This window comes from Somniosus microcephalus, chromosome 6, assembly GCF_052327205.1.
Source record: "Somniosus microcephalus isolate GS21.2 chromosome 6, FLI_Smic_1.0, whole genome shotgun sequence".
Classification (NCBI taxonomy): Eukaryota; Metazoa; Chordata; class Chondrichthyes; order Squaliformes; family Somniosidae; genus Somniosus; species Somniosus microcephalus.
This window is the reverse complement of record NC_140992.1, coordinates 172,524,603-172,546,001: the sequence shown is the minus strand read 5'-3', so window position 1 is coordinate 172,546,001 and position 21,399 is coordinate 172,524,603. Positions and strand designations below refer to the sequence as shown.

Below are 21,399 nucleotides of genomic sequence, written 5' to 3'. Positions count from 1 at the left end.
TCCCCCCATTTAACATAACGTAATAACATATATACATATATAACTTCATGTTTAACGTAACATATCACAGATTCAGTCTCTGCGGAAAACAGTTCACAGATTCAATCTCTGTGGTGTAGTCGGTTCACGTTACTCATTCAATAGTCCTTTCATGGATTTAACAGCTTGAACTTCCGAACTGATTTGGCTCCGTTCGGAGGGACCACGTGTGTGATCTGGTAGAGGTGATAATGGTTCAGATGGGTCATCTTCTGTTTTTACTTTTCCTTTTCTGCTTCTTGGAGACTCTCTGGGCTCCATTGTCAGCTGCCACAGCTGCCAGCTGCATGCGCAGTTCCTCCTTCTCTTCCTCCTGTTTCCGTCGTAGAGCCAGCTTCTCCCGATGTTCCGTAGACTTTTGGTGCTCCTCCATGATTTCTGCACTTTGGGAATCGAAGTTACAAGCTGGGCAGGACAGGACATCGTAATATTCGGTGTCATCCACCAGGTCATGGTAATATTCGGTGTCGTCCTGAGCTAGACCAGTGAGAGGGGCGTCTATTTCCTCCATACCCAGCTGGACGTTAGCCAGCTCTTGTTCCAAATCCAGACATCTTTCCTGAAGAGACTTCTTCATGTGTACCTCTGCATCCAGCTTTTTCTGGGCTTTCAGCAAGTCGTTTACTAGTGACCTCATTTGTGATTTTAATACTTCAACTTCCTTTGGAGATTGATTGAGCGGACTATGCAATCCCTCTACCGGAGCAGCTGTTTCAGCGGTCTGTTGTTCTACATTGACGTGAGTCAGTGTACTTTTGGCATCCAATGGCTGCTCTGTTGCAGTCGTTTCAGTCTGTGTCGTCACATCAGCCATCTCAATGACTTTTGAGAGCTCCGAACCCTTTTCCTTTGAAGATCGCAGCTCGTGTTCAAGTTTTTCCCATTTCAGAGTCTTGTCCCTCAGCATATGAAGGAGTTGGCTGACCGTTAACTCTTCTGACACCAGATTATGGCACGCACCTTCAGAACCTGAATCAGCTTTGATTCGTTCGGCCTCCTCGCGCAGATGGTTGGTGTGCTCCTGCTCCATTTTCTCCATCAGTTGCTTCTGTTGCCTTTCCAGATTCTCCCACTCTGTAACAAAGAACTTTTTTATTTCATTCATCTCTTGCTCAAAACGGTGAATCATTTGTTCTAATTGCTGTTGTAGTTTGAAATGGAGTTGAGTTCGAGCCCAGTGTCCCTCCAAAATGTGCATATCAATAGACTTGACAGACTCAGAATTCTCTGTTAAACTATGTTGTTGTTGCTCAGTGGAATTCTCTGCTGAAACTTTGTCTTTTGCACATGGGTTGGTCTTACCATCATCAGTTCTAGAGTCTGGGCTGATTATCTGCACCGAGTTCTCACTCTTTATGGCTTTTAGCGAATGCCAGTCCATATTTATGTTTCTAAACCACTCCCGGCCTAGTAGTGGTGGACCTCCCTCCGGTAGCACATATAAGTCCATTATTTGACTTCCTTCGCCCTTGTTGGTCACTGCAACCTTTATTGTCCCGATGGGGTACACTCTCTGCCCCGTGTAGGTTGTCAATATAATCTCCGTATCCTGTAGGGGAATATGTTGGAATAACCTTCTGTAATCTTTCTTATTCATGACCGACAATGCCGATCCAGTGTCCAATTCCATTTTTACTTGGACTCCTTCTATCTGAAGAGTAACCCAAATTGTCTGGAGGTCTGCACCCTTACCAACGTTGAGTACCCTTAAGCTAGCCAGTTCAATACTGCTTAAGCCAGCCAGTTCATTACTGCTAGCATCTGAATCGGACTCCTGTTCGGCCACCTTGTGTACTTTTGCGTATTTTCCTTGCGGTGACTTCTTGTTGCTGGTCTTCTTCCCTGACCTGCATACTCTAGCTATGTGTCCAAGCCTACCACAAGTTCTACATTCTTGGTTTTTAAACCAACACTGGTTCTGATCATGCGTTGTCTTTCCACAATGATAACATTTGCCAGAACTCACACCCAATTTGTGTGCACTGAGCTCCGGTGACCGTAGCTGCATTGCTGCCGTGCCTCTCGCTGCGGCTTCGTGTGCTGCTGCCATAGTGACCGCCTTCTCAAGTGTCAGCTCATTCTCCTCGAGCAGTCGCTTTTGTGTATCCTGTTTAAATAAACCACACACAAATTTGTCTCGTAGTGCATCTGTCAGTCCCGTTCCAAACTGGCAATATTTCGCTAATTTACGCAATTCCAGCAAATATTCAGCATTGCTTTCATGCTGTAGCTGTCTTCTGTCGTAAAATTTAAATCGTTCCGCTAGCATCAGCGGCGTGGGGTTTAGATGATCTTTCATCTTATCCGCCGGTTCATCTGGTGATAACAGGTGTTTCAATTGCCCGTACGTCTTCGCACCCATTAAATTTAATAATGTTAGAGCTTTATCTTGGTCACGAATTTCATTGGCCTTACAATAATTTTTTACTCTTTCAACATATATGGCCCAATCTTCGAGGTCACTATCAAAGGTGCTAATATTCCCGTGTTTAGGCATTGTAGATTTGCAATTTCTCAGATATTATTTTCTTTACTTGTTATCAAAGATGGCGGCTTCCCGCTCTTGCCGTCATCCTCCGCCCACAAATGGCGGTTTTCCCGCGCTTGGCGGTCTTCACCCGTCCCCCGACGCCGTCTCCCTTCAGCCCCGAGTGCGGCCCTTATCTCCGCCGCGATCGATCGCCCGCGCTTTTCACCGCGGCTCTCGCGCCTTCAGTGTCTGCCGACGCTGCCCTTTCAGCCCGAGTGCGGCCCTTATCAGGGATTGCGATCGATGGCCCTTATCTCCCGATCGCGATCGCCTTTGTTCCTCCGACTTCCCCCAGCCCTGTCTTTGCAGCCAACGCTGCTCGGCTTACCCACCACCGAGGTTGAAAAAGAAGCTGCAGGATGTCTTCTGTCCTCCAGTTTTCAGTCGCTGATGGAGGCTTCAGGGTCCTAATGCCTGTCGCTTCCAGTGGGGTGGTGCGGTTTGAAACCTCTCTTCAACGTCCTGTCTGTGGACGAAGCCGCCGTGGAATAACTGCCGCAGGGTAAGAACCTGACTCGTCGCCTGTGTTAAGTCTGTGAATTATTTAGTTAATTAAGACACAGACTAATGAGTAACAATAAAAACAGGTCTTTACTGGTTGGAGGTAGGGACTATATTGAATACAAGATTACTGCACAGTGCTTATATACCGGTGTGTTCACCCCCGGTATTACGTCTACAGCAGCCTGAGAAAGTAGTACATCTCTTAAGGTGGAACAGGCTTAAGCTCTCTTAAGGTGGAACAGGCTACATACACAACACCCTGGACTGGAGAGAGAGAGACACAGACCCTTGACTGGAGAGAGACACACAGACCCTTGACTGGAGAAAGAGAGAGAGTGAGACCCTGGACTGGAGAGAGAGAGACACAGACCCTGGACCAGAGAGAGAGATGGACAGAGTCTGGACTGGAGAGAGAGTGAGGGACAGAGAGAGATGGACAGACAGACTCTGGAGTGGAGAGAAGGAGAGGGAGACAGACCCTGGACCGGAGAGCGAGAGAGAGACGGACAGATCCTGGACCAGAGAGAGCGTGAGACAGACCCTGGACCGGAGAGAGATAGAGAGACAGACAGACACAGACCCTGAACTGGAGAAAGAGACAGAAGCAGTCCCTGGGCTGCAAAGAGAGACACAGACCCTGGATCGGAGAGAGAGACACACAGACCCTGGACTGGAGAGAGAGAGGGAGACACAGCCTGGACTGGAGAGAGAGAGATTCAGACTCTGGAGTGGAGAGAGAGACAGAGACAGACAGACCCTGGACTGGAGAGAGAGACAGACAATGGACTGGAGACACACAGACCCTGACAGTGGGGATAGAGAGAGAGAGATAGACAGACAGAGAGAGAGAGAGACAAACAAACAGACCCTGGATGGTAGAGAGAGAGAGACACACACACAGACCCTGGGCAGGAGAGAGAGACACTGACCCTGGACTGGAGAGAAAGAGAGACAGACCCTGCACTGGGGAGAAAGAGAGACAGACCCTGGACTGGAGAGAGAGACACAGACCCTTGACTCGAGAGAGAGAGAGAGAGACAGACCCTGGACAGGAGAGTGAGAGAGAGAGACAGACCCTGGACTGGAGAGTGAGAGAGAGAGACAGACCCTGGACTGGACAGAGAGAACCAGACGGAGCGAATACACACGCTGAAGATGGGCTGCTGAATTTTTAGTGTTTTTAGTGTCTAAAGTGGGGAAAAAAGTTTCATTTCAAGTTTTAAAAGGTTTTAAAATTAAATTTATTTCTAGTTAAGTTAGTTTAGTTTAGTTTAGTTTAAGTTTAGATCAACAATACTTTCTCTACACTACCAATAATGAGCGAATCAGAAGAGCCACAACAGCCCCCGAGGGACACTGAGAGCAACCGCTTCCAGATTCCCCCCAACACCACAAAAAATGCTATAAAATCGATCAAGCATGAGCAGATGAGAGAAAAACCAGAAACTCTTATTGCTGACTGGTACAGCACTGGGGCAAAATGTAACCTCATTTTCTACTCAGATCAGCCAGCGGCTTGGATCACAGCAATAAAATCACACTATACCAGTGTTAAGCTAGAAAAAACCGCTAATGGGTCCAAAATGAAAATTAACACACCAGGAGACAGGGCAACCACGACTGTCAACGTGTACAATACCGGAACAATATTAGTGCAAGGCAACCTCGACAACTTTGCAATGGCCTTCAAGACACTGAAAGGAATAACTGAGAGGGGAAGGAACAGCCCCAGAGTGGCTAACAGGGGAAAAGCGACCCGCACTCCCCCCAACATTGACAACTTACCAGGAGGAAATCAGCCTGGTCAGGAGGTGAATGAGCCACACAGTTCAAACCAGACACTAACCCCGAGGACCCACAGCCACATGATACAACTGACAAACCCCAGCATAACTACCAGGGAGGAAGCCACACATAGTCCCCCTACCAATTCCAGTGCACCAAGAGAAGAGCAGCATAGCCAGGAAGTGAGTGAGCCTCCAGGGTCGACCAGACACATACCCCGGGATCACACAGCCAGATACAACTAAAAGATAAATTTAATCAATTAGAGGTAGAGATGGTTAAACTTAGAGAGGAGTTCCTTAAAATGAATCACGAACAAAAGCAAGAGAGAGAGACACACAAGAGAGAGCTGAATCTACTTGAGAACCAGGTGAATCTACTTGGGAATCGGGTGAAAGAGCTGCAGGAAAACGAAGAGAGCCATAGAGGAGAGATAACACCATTAGGCCAGCAACCAGAGGCTAGAGATAAGACAAGACAGAGCCCGACGGAATGGCTGCACTCCCACACGGAACAACAGCAGCAGACACACAATACAAGGGGTGCCACACAGACCGACCAGCATACTGAATCTCAATCTTCCCCCACCACCGTGGAACCACAAGCGAGCCGCTCACAAGAGGAACGCACACACCAGACACCCCAGCCCAACACACACACTATGAGTCCAGGCGAAAGCCACCAGACAGTAAACACAAACAAGGCTGACATCGTAATACTCATAGACTCAAATGGGAAATTTCTATGGGAGAAAAAGCTCTTCCCTAGAAGTAAAGTAGAAAAGATCTGGTGCCCAACAACAGACAGAGCCATGGGATGGCTGACCAAAACCCGATTAGGCTCCCCCCAACACATAATAGTACACACAGGCACAAATGACCTAAAGGCCCAACAGAAAGAGGTAGCAACATCACTCAGAGCAGTGATTAGGAAGGCAAGCAGTACATTTCCAAACACTAGAATCACTGTTTCCACAATATTGCCGAGAACAGACTTCAACAACAACACAATTCATGAGATAAATGCCAGCATAGCAAGAGACTGCGAATCAAAACACAACGTGCACCTGGCCCAACACCCCACCCTCGATGAGGAATGTCTTTACGACCACGTCCACATCCAAAGGAAAAGAATATCGATCTTTGCTAAAGCCCTGAAGGACGTCGCTTTTAACCGGGTCCATACCCAGACTCCAAGAGGACCCCCCCCTGACCACCAGAGATCAGCGGGGTACATATCAGGACCACTACAAAGACCACCACCACACCAACCGAGACCAGAGAGGATCCCCATGCACAACAACAATATCAGACCTGCACCACTCCTGTCCCACAGGGGAACAGGACCACTCCCAGCCAGACAGAGGGAGAGATGCACAGGACGTACGCAATACCTCAGGCAGAGACAATCCATTAAGAGACAATAAGCAGATGTGCAGCAGCATCTACTTCTGCCTTATGGATCAAGGACTAATTAATAGAAAGAACTGTAACCAAATAGTATTAACTTTTATAGACAACTGAGATGATCTTTTTTTCCCACACTTAGACACGACAAACACGTACCACTCTTTAACCTATCATAGTAAAAGATCAAACTTAACATGAAATCCTTATATATTTCGACATGGAATATCCAAGGTCTACGCTCTTCGGTGCTCGATGTGAAGAGTAGGACCCCAGAGTTCATAGATGAAACTAAAGATCTAGATATTATAATTTTACAGGAAACTTGGTATAAAGGAAAAGGACACACTGGCTGTCCCCAAGGGTACGCTGGGCTGGTGGTCCCCTCCAATAAATTACCAAGAGTAACCCAAGGCAGAGACGCCGGAGGCATGCTGATCTGGTTTAAAACAGAACTTAAGAATTACATCAAACTTATAAAAAAGGGCGAAAACCACATGTGGCAAAATTGAGAGGGAGATTATCTCTTACACCCAAGATGTTTACATTTGCGCACTTTATATCCCCCCAATGGATTCCCCGTACTTTAAAGAGGACACCTTCTCCAACATAGAGGGGGAAATTATCCAATACCAGGCCCAGGGGAACGTGTTGATCTGTGGGGACCTCAATTCAAGAACGGGCGAAGAACCAGACTTCACCAATAATCAGGGAAACAATTACGTATTCGGGAATAACCACTTTGATATCCCTTCCCTTCCATTCAGGCATAACTGCGACAAGCAGACAAATACCAACGGAAAACAGCTCCTACAGCTCTGTCGAAGCCTGGGTCTGTACATTGTCAATGGTAGGTTCATAGGAGACCTCCTAGGAAGATCGACCTATTGCTCACCTCTTGGCTGCAGCACAGTAGACGATATGATTACAGATTTGGACCCATCCTCTTTCAGAGCATTCACAGTCAAAACCAGAAACAACACTGTCAGACCACAGTCAAATTACTATGTATCTCAAAAAGACAGGAACAAACAACATAGAAACACAACCCAGTAAACTGTACAACACCAACAAATCGTACAGATGGGCCAAAAACGACACGGAAAAATACCAGAAAACAATTAGCAATGCATCAACTCAAGCTCTCTTGGACACCTTTCTGGATAACATATACACTCACAATAAAGAAGGCGTAAACCGGGCAGTAAATAACATAAACAATATTTTTGATAATTTGGCAAAAAGTGCAAACTTGAAAGCTCGCAAGAACAAACCCAAAACAAAAAACTATGAAAAATGGTTTGACCCAGATTGCCATAACATGAGGAAAAAACTTAGAAAAATATCAAACCAAAAACACAGACATCCAGAAAACGAGGAATTACGCCTTTCTTATTGTCAGACACTAACACAATACAGAAACACACTCAGAACCAAAAAAGAGCAATATATTAAAAATACACTCAGCTCCATGGAGGAATCCATTGATTCCAATTGCTTCTGGGACAACTTGAATACACTACACAAAAAACAACACGACGACTTGGCCATTCAAAATGGGGACACATGGGAAAACCACTTTGAAAAATTATACCAGAAAAACACACTAAGGCCAGAGCAACACCAAATATGCAAAAAACTGGAAAAGCTAGAAATGGCCATAAAAGATAACCAAAACTCGCTAAGACTCCATAATAACAGAAAAAGAACTTTTTGAAAAACTCAAGGACCTGCGACCAGGAAAAGCTTGCAGGCCAGACGGCATACTAAACGAGATGATTAAACACACAGACGATAAAATGAAACTGGCTATCCTAAAACTCTTCAACTTGGTTCTGAGTGTCGGTTACTTCCCTGATATCTGGAACAAAGGACTCATAACGCCCATATACAAAAGTGGGGACAAAGTTGACCCAAATAACTATCGAGGCATCTGTGTAAACAGTAACCTGGGGAAGGTATTCTGTAGCATCATAAACAAAAGACTCATAAACTTCCTTGAGGAGCACAATGTCTTGAGTAAAAGCCAAATTGGATTCCTGCCAAACTATAGAACATCAGATCATATCTTCACCCTACAGACCCTAATTGACAAACACGTTCACCATAACAAAAGCAAAATCTACGCAAGCTTTATAGATTTCCAGAAGGCTTTCGACTCCATCTGGCATGACGGTTTATTCCTGAAACTTATCGAAAGCGGGGTAGGGGGAAAAACATATGATGTAATTAAATCAATGTATACAAACAACAAATGTGCAGTTAAAATTGGAGACAAACAAACAAAATACTTCCCACAGGGGCGGGGGGTGACGCAGGGCTCGCCAATCTCACCGACACTCTTTAATATTTACATAAATGAATTGGCAAAACTACTTGAACAATCTACAGCGCCCGGCCTCACCCTATATGAATCCAAGGTTAAATTCCTCCTTTATGCAGACGACCTGGTTCTGCTGTCACCAACTAAGGAGGGTCTACAGCAGAACCTGGATCTGCTGGAGTCGTACTGCCAGACTTGGGCCCTGACAATAAATCCCCAAAAAACCAAAGTCCTTGTGTTCCAGCAAAGATCCAGACATCAGGGACCCAAAATAAATTTCACACTAGGAACAACCAAAATTGAACAAACCACTAACTACACATACTTGGGCTTAAAAATCAGTTCTACAGGAAACTTCAAACTGGCTGTGAATGAACTGAAAGAGAAAGCAAGAAGGGCTTTCTATGCCATTAAAAATCAATCCAAATAGAAATCCCAATTAGCATTTGGCTAAAAATTTTCAAATCAGTAATTGAACCAATTGCACTCTATGGCAGTGAGGTATGGGGACCACTAACACAACAAGAATTTGCAAAATGGGACAAACACCCAATTGAGATCCTACATGCAGAATTCTGTAAAAGTATCCTCCGGACTTAAAGGAAAACAGTAAACAATGCATGCAGGGCGGAACTAGGCCAATATCCATTAATAATCACTATCCAAAAAAGAGCCACCAAATTTTGGAATCACCTACAAATGAGCAACCCCCAATGCTATCACTACGGCGCCCTGAAATGCCAAGAGCTGACCATAAAGAAGAATACCCTCAGTCAACTAGTCCTGGGACTCAGTGAAGTAACTACTAACACTACTAACAATAACCAGCCACAGGACAGTGACAGCGTAACACAAAGAATTCGACCCAACACAATCGTCGCTAAGCAAAAGGAAAAATATCTGACATATTGGGCAGAAACAACAAAAACCCAAAGCAAACTCAATTGCTACTTGGCCCTAAACAGACAATACAACATAGCTGATTACCTGACCATGGTAAAGGACAGCAAACTGAGAAAAATCCTGACAATGTACAGACTTAGTGAACATAGCCTGGCGATCGAAAAAGGTAGACACAGGCAGACCCGGTTACCAAGAGAGGACAGGATATGCCCTCACTGCAGTCAGGGAATGGTGGAGACAGAGATGCACTTCCTCACAGCTTGTAGAAAATATCAGGGCATAAGGGAGAATTTCTACCCAAAATTTACAAAAATATGCCTGGAATTCAGAAAATTGAATGACAACCAAAAACTCCCATACCTACTAGGGGAAGAGAGAAGTTGCATAACACTAGCGGCACACTATGTTACAGCTTGCCATAAACAGAGGGACAACCACTAAAGATAAGATAAGAGTATATATAAATTATATGAATGTATATTTATACACTCAGGGATATATCTGTTTATACACTGTATGGATAGATCTGTATTTTTGTGAACAAACGTGAATGTTTTCCGATGCTTTGGCAACATAAGATGTAACTTGTCATGCCAATAAAGTGATTTGAATTGAATTGAATTGAATTGACAGACCCTGGACTGGAGAGAGAGAGACAGACAGACCCTGAACTGGAGAGAGAGAGACACACACACAGACCCTTGACTGGAGAGAGAGAGAGAGAGAGTGAGACCCTGGACTGGAGAGAGAGAGACACAGACCCTTGACTGGAGAGAGAGACACACAGACCCTTGACTGGAGAGAGAGAGATGTGCCTCAATGAATCCGAGACTCAACATTAACGGAGCAAAGCAAGGCTTTTATTAACTCAGAAAGTAATACACAGTGGAGAAGTGTCTCTCATCCAGAGATCTGCTGTACTGCCTGTGAGACACACTGGGGCCTGCTTAAGTAGGGGCCAGGTATGGGCGGAGCCCTACACACAATACAATACAGGTAAGGAAATGAAACTGAAACTAAACTCCCCTGCTTGTCACAGTCACAGGCACAATCAAACACAGAGAATACAGCGTGCCTGATGAATGGCATATTTCATCACACCCTGGACTGGAGAGAGAGAGACATAGACCCTTGACTGGAGAGAGACACACAGACCCTTGACTGGAGAGAGAGAGAGAGTGAGACCCTGGACTGGAGAGAGAGAGACACAGACCCTGGACCAGAGAGAGAGCTGGACAGAGTCTGGACTGGAGAGAGAGTGAGGGACAGAGAGAGAGAGATGGACAGACAAACACTGGAGTGGAGAGAGGGAGAGAGAGACAGACCCTGGACCGGAGAGTGAGAGCGAGACAGACAGATCCTAGACCAGAGAGAGCGTGAGACAGACCCTGGACCGGAGAGAGATAGAGAGACAGACAGACACAGACCCTGAACTGGAGAAAGAGACAGAAGCAGTCCCTGGGCTGCAAAGAGAGACACAGACCCTGGACTGGAGAGAGAGACTCAGACCCTGGACTGGAGTGAGAGACACAGACCCTGGACTGGAGAGAGAGACACAGACCCTGGACTGGAGAGAGAGACTCAGACCCTGGACTGGAGAGAGAGACACAGACCCTGGACTGGAGAGAGAGACTCAGACCCTGGACTGGAGAGAGAGACTCAGACCCTGGACTGGAGAGAGAGACAGACCCTGGACTGGAGAGAGGGACTCAGACCCTGGACTGGAGAGAGAGACTCAGACCCTGGACTAGATACAGAGAGAGAAAAAGGGAGAGAGAGAGATTCAGACTCCGGAGTGGAGAGAGAGAGAGACAGACAGACGATCCCTGGACTGGAGAGAGAGAGACACACACAGACAATGGACTGGTGAGAGAGACACAGGCACTGACTAGAAAGAGAGACACAGACCCTTGACTGGAGAGAGAGAAACAGACCCTGGACTGGATACAGAGAGAGAGAAAGGGAGAGAGAGAGATTCAGACTCCGGAGTGGAGAGAGAGAGAGACAGACAGACAGTCCCTGGACTGGAGAGAGTGAGAGACACAGACAATGGACTGGTGAGAGAGAAACAGTCACTGACCAGAAAGAGAGAAACAGACCCTTGACTGGAGAGAGAGAGACACTCACACACAGACAATGGACTGGAGAGAGAGACAGACAATGGACTGGAGACACACAGACCCTGACAGTGGAGATAGAGAGAGAGAGACAGTCAGACAGACAGAGAGAGAGACAAACAAACAGACCCTGGACTGTAGAGAGAGACACTGACCCTGGACTGGAGAGAGAGACACAAACCCAGGACTGGAGAGAGAGAGATAGACCCTGGGCTGGAGAGAGAGAGATAGACCCTGGACTGAAGAGAAAGAGAGAGACAGACCCTGGACTGGAGAGAAAGAGAGAGATAGACCCTGGACTGGAGAGAAAGAGAGACAGACCCTGGACTGGAGAGAAAGAGAGACAGACCCTGGACTGGAGAGAGAGAGACAGACCCTGGACTGGAGAGAGAGAGACAGACCCTGGACTGGAGAGAGAGACACTGACCCTGGACTGGAGAGAGAGACAGACCCTGGGCTGGAGAGAGAGAGAGACAGACCCTGGACTGGAGAGAGAGAGACAGACCCTGGACTGGAGAGAGAGAGACAGACCCTGGACTGGAGAGAGAGACACTGACCCTGGACTGGAGAGAGAGACAGACCCTGGACTGGAGAGAGAGACAGACCCTGGACTGGAGAGAGAGAGACAGACCCTGGACTGGAGAGAGAGACACTGACCCTGGACTGGAGAGAGGGACACTGACCCTGGACTGGAGAGAGAGTCACTGACCCTGGACTGGAGAGAGGGACACTGACCCTGGACTGGAGAGAGAGACACTGACCCTGGACTGGAGAGAGAGACACTGACCCTGGACTGGAGAGAGAGACACTGACCCTGGACTGGAGAGAGAGAGAGACAGACCCTGGACTGGAGAGAGAGTCACAGACCCTGGACTGGAGAGAGGGACACTGACCCTGGACTGGAGAGAGAGACACTGACCCTGGACTGGAGAGAGAGACACTGACCCTGGACTGGAGAGAGGGACACTGACCCTGGACTGGAGAGAGAGACACTGACCCTGGAATGGAGAGAGAGACACTGACCCTTGACTGGAGAGAGAGACACAGACCCTTGATGGAGAGAGAGACACAGACCCTTGACTGGAGAGAGAGACACGGACCCTTGACTGGAGAGAGAGACACAGACCCTTGACTGGAGAAAGAGATAGACCCTGGCCTGGAGAGAGAGAGAGAGACAGACCCTGGACCAGAGAGAGAGAGAGAGAGAGAGAGAGAGAGAGAGAGAGAGAGAGAGAGAGAGGACAGACTCCGGACTGGAGAGAGGGACACTGACCCTGGACTGGAGAGAGAGACACTGACCCTGGACTGGAGAGAGAGACACTGACCCTGGACTGGAGAGAGAGACACTGACCCTGGACTGGAGAGAGAGAGAGACAGACCCTGGACTGGAGAGAGAGTCACAGACCCTGGACTGGAGAGAGGGACACTGACCCTGGACTGGAGAGAGAGACACTGACCCTGGACTGGAGAGAGGGACACTGACCCTGGACTGGAGAGAGAGACACTGACCCTGGACTGGAGAGAGAGACACTGACCCTGGACTGGAGAGAGAGACACTGACCCTGGACTGGAGAGAGAGAGAGACAGACCCTGGACTGGAGAGAGAGTCACAGACCCTGGACTGGAGAGAGGGACACTGACCCTGGACTGGAGAGAGAGACACTGACCCTGGACTGGAGAGAGAGACACTGACCCTGGACTGGAGAGAGGGACACTGACCCTGGACTGGAGAGAGAGACACTGACCCTGGAATGGAGAGAGAGACACTGACCCTGGACTGGAGAGAGAGACACTGACCCTGGACTGGAGAGAGAGACACTGACCCTGGACTGGAGAGAGAGACACTGACCCTGGACTGGAGAGAGAGACAGACCCTGGACTGGAGAGAGAGTCACAGACCCTGGACTGGAGAGAGGGACACTGACCCTGGACTGGAGAGAGGGACACTGACCCTGGACTGGAGAGAGAGAGGCAGACCCTGGACTGGAGAGAAAGAGAGACAGACCCTGGACTGGAGAGAAAGAGCGGGGAAGAGAGAGAGAGAGAGATACAAGCACGCTGAAGATGGGTTGCTGAAATTTTAGTGTTTTTAGTGTTTAAAGTGGGGAAAAATGTTTCATTTCAAGTTTTAAAAGGTTTAAAAGTTAAATTTAATTTTAGTTAAGTTAGTTTAGTTTAAGTTTAAGTTTAGGTTAGTTTAGATTAAGTAAGGAAGGAAAAGACCGCCAAAAAGACCACCAAAGACAAGAGCCGACAGAGAAAAAAAACCCGAGGAAAACAGCAGAAAGAAACAAAGACAAAAAGGAACAAAGCAAAGGGACAGAAGAAGGAAAGGAATAAACCCAGGGAAAAACCGGGAGAACGAGGCACCAAGGAGGAGCCCGAGCGGCGGACGGGACACAGCCGGAGCGGCGGCCTGGACACAGAGCCCGAGCGGTGGCCGGGACACTGCCGGAGCGGTGGCCGGGACACAGGGCCCGAGCGGCGGCCGGGACACAGAGCCCGAGCGGCGGCCGGGACACAGCCGGAGCGGCGGCCGGGACACAGAGCCCGAGCGGCGGCCGGGACACAGCCGGAGCGGCGGCCGGGACACAGAGCCCGAGCGGCGGCCGGGACACAGCCGGAGCGGCGGCCGGGACACAGAGCCCGAGCGGCGGCCGGGACACAGAGCCCGAGCGGCGGCCGGGACACAGAGCCCGAGCGGCGGCCGGGACACAGCCGGAGCAGCGGCCGGGACACAGAGCCCGAGCGGTGGCCGGGACACAGAGCCCGAGCGGCGGCCGGGACACAGCCGGAGCGGCGGCCGCAACACTAAGTCAGAAGCTCGGGAAAGGCCCGAGGAGCCAGGCCGAGACAGAGGCCTGGAGACCTCTGAGGGAGAGGGGAGCAGCCCGAAGGCACCGTGAGGCAGCGGCTCCCAGACGCAGACAGTGAGTACGGTTCCTGGGGAGGGAGCCTGAAGCCAGGGAAAGGCCCAAGGAGCCGGGCCAAGACAGAGGCCCAGAGACCTCTGAGGGGGAGGGGAGCAGCCGGGAGACACCGGGAAACAGCAACTCCCAGACGCAGACCAGGACAGTGAGTACGGGGCCTGGGGAGGGCCTGGAGAGCGAGTGAGTCCGGGGCCTGGGAAATTTCGCGAGCCGAGAGAGGGAAACACGAAACCCGGGGCCCCAGAAAAGCTTATTCTAAGGTCAACAATAATTTCTACCTCAAAAATACTAAAAATGAGCGAATCAGAGGAGCCACAGCAGCTCCCGAGGCACACTGAGAGCAACCTCTTCCAGATTACCCCCAACACCAAAAAAAATGCTAAAAAATGGATCAAGCAGAAGCAGCTGAGAGAAAAACCAGAAACTCTTTTTGCTGACTGGTACAGCACTGGGAAAAAGTGTAATCTCATTTTTTACTCAGACCAGTCAGCGGCTTGGATCACAGCAATAAAATCACACTATACCGGGGTTAAGCAGGAAAGAACCGCTAATGGGTCCAAACTGAAAATTAAGAAACCAGGGGACCCGGACAGTGCAACCACGACTGTCAACATATACGATAACGGAACAATAATGGTGCAAGGCAACCTCGACGACTTTGAAACGGCCTTCGAGACACTGAAAGAAATAAGTGAGAGGGGAAGGAACAGCCCCAGAGTGGCTAACAGGGGAAAAGCGACTCGCACTCCCCCCACCATTGACAACTCAGCAGGAGTAAATCAGCCTGGTCAGGAGGTGAACGAGCCACACAGTTCTAACCAGACACTCACCCCGGGGCCCCACAGCCACATAGTACAGCTGACTAACCCCAGCGTAATTACCAGGGAGGAAGCCACACATACTCCCCCTACCACTTCCAGCTCACCAAGAGAAGAGCAGCCTAGCCAGGAAGTGAGTGAGCCCTCCAGCGCCGACCGGACACACACCCCGGGATCACACAGCCAGATACAACTAAAGGATAAATTTAACCAGTTGGAGACAGAGCTGGTTAAACTTAGAGAGGAGGTCCTTAAACTGAAACATGAACAAAAGCAAGAGAGGGAGAGATACAGGAGAGAGCTGAATCTACTTGGGAATCAGGTGAAAGAGCTGCAGGAAAACAAAGAGAGCCATAGAGGAGAGATAGCACCATTAGACCAGCAGCCAGAGGCTAGAGATAAGACAATACAGAGCCTGACTGAACAACTGCACTCCCACACTGAACAACAGCAGCAGACACACAATACAAGGGGTGCCACACAGACCGACCAGCATACTGAAGCTCAGTCTTCCCCCACCACTGTGGGACCACAAGCGAGCCGCTCACAAGAGGAGCGCACACACCAGACACGACCACCCCAGCCCAACACACACCCTATGAGTTCAGGCGAAAGCCACCAGACAGTAAACACCAACAAGGCTGACATCATAATACTCATAGACTCAAATGGGAAATTTCTATGGGAGAAAAAGCTCTTCCCTAGACATATAGTAAAAAAGATCCGGTGCCCAACAACAGACAGAGCCCTGGAATGGCTGACCAAAACCCGATTAGGCTCCCCGCAACACATAATAATACACACTGGCACAAATGACCTAAAGGCCCAGCAGAAAGGGGTAGCAACATCACTCAGAGCAGTGATTGAGAAGGCAAGCAATACATTCCCAAACACTAGAATCACTGTTTCCACAATATTGCCGAGAACAGACTTTAACAGCAAAACAATTCATGAGATAAATGCCAGCATAGCAAGAGACTGTGAATTAAAACACAACGTGCACCTGGCCCAACACCCCACCCTCGATGTGGAATGTCTTCACGACCGCATCCACGTCCACAGGAAACGAATATCAATCTTTGCTAAAGCCCTGAAGGACGTCGCTTTTAACCGGGTCCATACCCAGACTCCAGGAGGACCCCCCCCCTGACCACCAGAGATCAGCGGGGTACATACCAGGACTACTACAGAGACCACCACCACACCAACCGGGACCAGAGAGGATCCCCATGCACAACAACAATATCAGACTTGCACCACTCCTGTCCTACAGGGGAACAGGGCTGCCCCCAGCCAGACAGAGGGAGAGATGCACAGGGCGTACGCAATACCTCAGGCAGAGACAATCCATTAAGAGACACTAAGCAGACGTGCAGCAGCATCTACTTCCGCCTTATGGATCAGAAAATGAAAAAAAAATCAAGGACTAATTACTAGAATAAATTGTAACCAAGTAGTATTAGCATTTATAGACAATTGAGATGATCTTTTTTTCCCCCATTTAGACACGACAAACACATATCATTCTTTAACCTATCATAGTAAAAGATCAAACTTTACATGAAATCCTTATATATTTCAACCTGGAATATCCAAGGTCTACGCTCTTCGGTGCTCGACGTGAAGAGTAGGACCCCAGAGTTCATAGATGAAACTAAAGATCTGGATATCATCATTTTACAGGAAACTTGGTATAGAGGAGAAGGACACACTGGCCGTCCCCAAGGGTACACAGGGCTGGTGGTCCCCTCCAATAAATTGCCAGGAGTAACCCAAGGCAGAGACTCCGGAGGCATACTGATTTAGTTTAAAACAGAGCTTAAGAATTACATCAAATTTATAAAAAAGGGCGAAAACCACATGTGGCTCAAAATTGAGAGGGGGATTATCTCTAACCCCCAAGATGTTTTGATTTGTGCACTCTATATCCCCCCAATGGAATCCCCGTACTTTAAAGAGGACACCTTCTCCAACATGGAGAGGGAGATTATCCAATTCCAGGCCCAGGGGAACTTGTTGATCTGTGGTGACCTCAATTCAAGAACTGGCGAAGAACCAGACTTCACCAATAATCAGGGAAACAATTACATATTCGGGAATAACCACTTCGATATCCCTTCCTATCCATACAGGCATAACTGCGACAAACAGACAAATACCAACGGAAAACAGCTCCTGCAGCTCTGTCGAAGCCTGGGTCTGTACATTGTCAGTGGTAGGTTCATGGGAGACCTCCTAGGAAGATCGACCTATTGCTCACCTCTTGGCTGTAGCACCGTAGGCTATATGATTACAGATTTGGACCCATCCTCTTTCAGAGCATTCACAGTCAAACCACAAACAACACTGTCAGAACACAGTCAAATTACTATGCATCTTAAAAAGACAGAAACAACCAACACAGAAACACAACCCAGTAAGCTGTACAACACCAAAAAATTGTACAGATGGGCCAAAAACAGCACGGTAAAATACCAGAAAGCAATTAGCAATGAATCAACTCAAGCTCTATTGGACACCTTCCTGGATAACATATACACTCACAATAAAGAAGGCGTAAACCGGGCAGTGAATAACCTAAACAATATTTTTGATAATTTGGCAACAAGGTCAAACTTGAAAGCTCGCAAGAACAAACCCAAAACAAAAAAGTATGAAAAATGGTTTGACCCAGATTGCCATAACATGAGGAAAAAACTTAGAAAAATATCAAACCAAAAACACAGACAGCCAGAAAACGAGGAATTACGCCTTACTTATTGTCAGACACTAACACAATACAGAAACACACTCAGAACCAAAAAAGAGCAGTATATTAAGAATACACTCAGCTCCATTGAGGAATCCATTGACTCCAATTGTTTCTGGGACAACTGGAATATATTACACAAAAAACAACACGACGACTTGGCCATTCAAAATGGAGACACATGGGAAAACCACTTTGAAAAATTATACCAGAAAAACACACTAAGGCCAGAGCAACACCAAATATGCAAAAAAACTGGAAAAGCTCGAAATGGCCATAAAAGATAACCAAAACCCGCTAGACTCCATAATAACAGAAAAAGAACCATTTGAAAAACTCAAGGACCTGCGACCAGGAAAAGCTTGCGGTGCAGACGGCATACTAAGCGAGATGATTAAACACACAGATGATAAAATGAAACTGGCTATCCTAAAACTCTTCAACTTGGTTCTGAGTGTTGGTTACTTCCCTGATATCTGGAACAAAGGACTCATAACGCCCATATACAAAAGTGGGGACAAAGTTGACCCAAATAACTATCGAGGCATCTGTGTAAACAGTGACCTGGGGAAGGTATTCTGTAGTATCATAAACAAAAGACTTATAAACTTCCTTGAGGAGCACAATGTCTTGCGTAAAAGCCAAATTGGATTCCTGCCAAACTATAGAACATCAGATCATATCTTCACCCTACAGACCCTAATTGACAAACACGTTCATCAAAACAAAAGCAAAATCTACGCATGCTTTATAGATTTCCAGAAGGCTTTCGATTCCATCTGGCACGACGGTTTATTCCTGAAACTTATCGAAAGCGGGGTAGGGGGAAAAACATATGATGTAATTAAATCAATGTATACAAACAACAAATGTGCAGTTAAAATTGGAGGCAAACAAACAAAATACTTCCCACAGGGGCGGGGGGTGATGCAGGGCTCACCCATCTCACCGACACTCTTTAATAGTTACATAAATGAATTGGCAAAACTACTTGAACAATCTACAGCACCCGGCCTCACCCTATATGAATCCAAGGTTAAATTCCTCCTCTATGCAGATGACCTGGTTCTGCTGTCACCAACTAAGGAGGGTCTATAGCAGAACCTGGATCTGCTGGAGTCGTTCTGCCAGACCTGGGCCCTGACAATAAATCCCAAAAAGAACAAAGTCCTTGTGTTCCAGCAAAGATCCAGACATCAGGGACCCAAAATAAATTTCACACTAGGAACAACCAAAATTGAACAAATCACTAATTACACATACTTGGGCTTAAAAATCAGTTCTACGGGAAATTTTCATCTGGCTGGCTGTGAATGAACTGAAAGAGAAAGCAAGAAGGGCTTTCTATGCCATTAAAAAATCAATCCAAATAGAAATCCCAATTAGCATTTGGCTCAAAATTTTTAAATCAGTAATTGAACCAATTGCACTCTATGGCAGTGAGGTGTGGGGACCGCTAACACAACAAGAATTTGCAAAATGGGACAAACACCCAATTGAGATCCTACATGCAGAATTCTGTAAAAGTATCCTCCGGACTCAGAGGAAAACCGTAAAGAATGCATGCAGGGCAGAACAAGGCCAATATCCATTAATAATCACTATCCAAAAAAGAGCCACCAAATTTTGGAAACACCGAGAAATGAGCAACCCCCAATGCTATCATTACGAAGCCCTGAAATGCCAAGAGAGGACCATAAAGAAGAATACCCTCAGTCAACTGGTTTTGGGACTCAGTGAAGTAACTATTAACACTACTAACAATAACCAGCCCCAGGACAGTGACAGCGTAACACAAAGAATTCAACCCAACACAATCATCGCTAAGCAAAAGGAAAAATATCTGTCATATTGGACAGAAACAACAAAAACCCAAAGCAAACTCAATTGCTACTTGGCCCTAAACAGACAATACAACATGGCTGATTACGTAACCATGGTAAAGGATAGCAAACTGAGAAAAACCTTGACAATGTACAGACTTAGTGAACATAGCCTGGTGATCGAAAAAGGTAGACACAGGCAGACCCGGCTACCAAGAGAGGACAGGATATGCTCTCACTGCAGTCAGGGAGTGGTGGAGACAGAGATGCACTTCCTCACAGCTTGTAGAAAATATCAGGGCATAAGGGAGAATTTCTACCCAAAATTCACAAAAATATGCCCGGAATTCAGAAATTTGAATGACGACCAAAAACTCCCATACCTACTAGGGGAAGAGAGAAATTGTGTAACCTTAGCGGCACACTATGTTACAGCTTGCCATAAACAGAGGGACAATGACTAAATATAAGAAAAGAGTATATACAAATTATATGAAAGTATATTTATACACTCAGGGATATATCTGTTTATACACTGTATGGATAGATCTGTATTTCTGTGTACAACCATGAATGTTTTTCGATGCTTTGGCAACATAAGATGTACCTTGTCATGCCAATAAAGCGATTTGAATTGAATTGAATTGAATTGAAAGAGAGAGACAGACCCTGGACTGGAGAGAAAGAGAGACAGACCATGGACTGGAGAGAGAGAGACAGACCCTGGACTGGAGAGAAAGAGAGACAGACCCTGGGCAGGAGAGAGAGACACTGACCCTGGACTGGAGAGAGAGACAGACCCTGGACTGGAGAGAGAGAGAGACAGACCCTGGACTGGAGAGAGGGACACTGACCCTGGACTGGAGAGAGAGACAGACCCTGGACTGGAGAGAGAGACAGACGCAGACCCTAGGCTGCAGAGAAAGACACAGACCCTGGACTGGAGAGAGAGAGACAGACCCTGGACTGGAGAGAGAGAGAGACAGGCCCTGGATCGGAGAGAGAGAGACACAGACGCTGGACTGGAGAGAAAGAGAGACAGACCCTGGACTGGACTGGAGAGAGAGACAGTCCCTGGAGTGGAGAAAGAGATAGATGCAGACCCTAGACTGCAGAGAAAGACACAGACCCTGGATTGGTGAGAGAGAGACAGACCCTGGACTGGAGAGAGAGACAGACCCTGGACTGGAGAGAGAGAGAGAGACAGACTCTGGGCTGGAGAGAGAGAGAGAGAGCTTCAGAATTGTAGTGTATGTACCTTTAAGAGAGAACTACTTTTTCAGCTCCTGTATACTGTAGTACCAGCAGTAACCACACCTGTATATAAGCCTTGAGCATGCCTCTGTAACCCCAGTCTTGAGACTAACCTACTCCAGTAAATACCTGTTGATTGTTAAGTTACAGCATCCGTGTGGTTATTGAAAAACATAATACTCTCAGAATCACGGATCTAACAGTGGCGACGAGTGTCG

General features: G+C 47.4%; 1 pseudogene; it reads left to right on the top strand.

Moving 5' to 3' along the window:
* Positions 1–20,734, top strand: part of LOC147116204 (uncharacterized) — a 37,642-nt pseudogene extending 16,908 nt beyond the window's left edge.
* The last annotated feature ends 665 nt before the right edge of the window (positions 20,735–21,399 follow it).